The sequence below is a fragment of the Echinops telfairi genome, unplaced genomic scaffold, assembly GCF_000313985.2.
Source record: "Echinops telfairi isolate 266 unplaced genomic scaffold, ASM31398v2 ScPeMD7_2565;HRSCAF=3150, whole genome shotgun sequence".
In the NCBI taxonomy this organism is placed as follows: Eukaryota; Metazoa; Chordata; class Mammalia; order Afrosoricida; family Tenrecidae; genus Echinops; species Echinops telfairi.
In genome coordinates, this window is record NW_022106463.1 from 663,443 (window position 1) to 665,735 (window position 2,293).

The window sequence follows — 2,293 nt, forward strand, 5'->3', positions numbered from 1 at the left end:
GCGGCGGGGGTTCGGGGCAGAGCCTGGGACACAGGGCGCCTGGGCCGCCCAGGGAGAGGGGCTGCGCTGTAGGCCGACCCCGCTTCTGAGAGATGGGCCAGGGGGCAGAACCAGTTGGGTGGGTGGGTGGGTGGGGGACGACAGTGGGTGTGTAGGGGCAGGGAGAGACCCCACTGGCTGGGTTTTTGTCCTTCCTGGACACCCCCCACCCACGAGCCACTTTTTAGCCCCACGACGCTCTTCCGATCTGGGTGTGTAGGGGCAGGGAGAGACCCCACTGGCTGGGTTTTTGTCCTTCCTGGACACCCCCCACCCACGAGCCACTTTTTAGCCCCGCCAGGCACCTCTGTGGGGAGAGCAGCCGTGGGGGGGTGGGGGGGGTGGGCTGGGCTGGGCACTGTGGTTATTAATTAATGACCACTTAGGGACAGTAAGGGGTTGGTGTTCTCATTCTCTATTTTTATAGAGGCCCGCCATCCGCATAAGCATTCATTTTGGGACCAGAACAGGCCTGCCTCGGGCTAGGTGTGGGCGTTGGAGGTGGGAGTGGGCTGTGCTCCCCCATTCTCAAGTTCAGAAGGGGGCAGGGTGCAGGGGCTGCTGGGGTGAAAAGAACGTTGGAAACTCTGTAGGGACCTGATGTTACAGGTTCAAACCTGTCCTCCATCAAGCAAGAGCTATGCAACTTGCTTATTCCACAAACTCGGTTGGTAATTAAACGTCCCCACCTAAAACATCTGCTAGTGCTGGATCAACATAAAAAGTCAACTTCTGAAGTCGATCGTTGGAGGAGGACAAGGTTCTCTGGTATGACCCCTGAATCCAACAAGTTTAGAGCTCTCTGGGATGTCCCTGGAGTGGCTTTTATTAGGGAGAATTGGGTTCCCACATTCCAGTAGACTTAAAGCTACCTCCTCCTGTGCACTCAGCTTTCCACCATCAACCTCAAACAAACACTCCACTAGGTTTCCTCTGTTTCCATAGTAAAAGAATTCTTAGTTTACCTAAGTAGTTAGAACATTTCTTTGGGGGATTTTAACCATTTTAAGCTTTACTCTCTGTCTTTCCCTCGCATCCCTGCAGTATTAGGTAGGAGTCCCTGGATGGCTCAAGCAGCTAATGCATTCCATTGTTAACCAAGAGTCTGGAGGATCTATTCCACCCAGGGTATGCTTAGAAGGAAGGCCTGCCAATCTACTGATGAATCAGCCATTGGAAACTCTCATTCCCATTGAGTAGATTCTGACTCATAGCAACCCTATAGGACAGGGCAGAACTGTGAGTAGAAAGCCTGGTCTTGGACCCCGAGGTTGGCAGCCCAACGCCAAACCATTATGGTGCTCCAATGGAAAACCTGGTTGTTGTGAGGTGCCATTGAGTCGGTTCTGACCCATAGCAACCCATAGCAACCTTATGCACAACCGAAGGAAACACTGCATGGCCCTGTGCCATCCTCACAATTGTTCCTATGCCCTGAGCCCATTGTGGCGGCCACTGTGTCGATCTATCTCCTTGAGGGCCTTCCCTGTTTTCGCTGCCCCTCTGCTTGACCAAGCATGGTATCCTTCTCCTGGGACTGGTCTCTCCTGACACACATTGGCCAGTCATGAGCTGGCGTCCACTTGACAGCAAGTGGGGACCACATCTGGAAGGGTATTTTGCATATAGTAGAATTGGCTTGAAGGCAGCGGGTTTATGTGCTGTGTATTTGTGCACTGATTGGCAAAGCCATGCTCTCATAACAGATCATCCTGGAACTGGCATTTGTTCCCAGGGTAATGCCTGCCAATGTTTCCGTTCCTGCAAAGCACTGTGGGTAGGACTTGCATCTTGGATGTTATTCCAATGCCTGTCACTATCAGAATGGAACTTGCAAACCAAAGCAGTCACACAGAGAGAGTGTTGCTTGTGCCCAGGTGTCCAAAGAGGCAATTGATTCATTCACCTGGATGCAAACATCTCTCTCTTCCTGTCCAGGCTCTCTCTACTGGCTTCATGGTGCTGACTCTTTATCTTCTCGTTTGTTTCCTACCCCATCATTCAGGGCTCATTTCTCATCTGGTGTTTTTCTTATTTAACCACATGTGGTGAAAGGTGGATTAAAACAAATCTTAAAAACAAAAAAACAAAACCAAAAACAAATCTTACAAACTTGTTGAAATGTTCATTTGAAAATGGAAAAGCTAGTTAGTGAAGCAAATATTTGATGTCATGACATCCAACGTTTAAGGTATTCCAAGGCATGTACAATACTAACCGGATTGTTTGTGTTTCTGTGTCAAATGTACAAAAG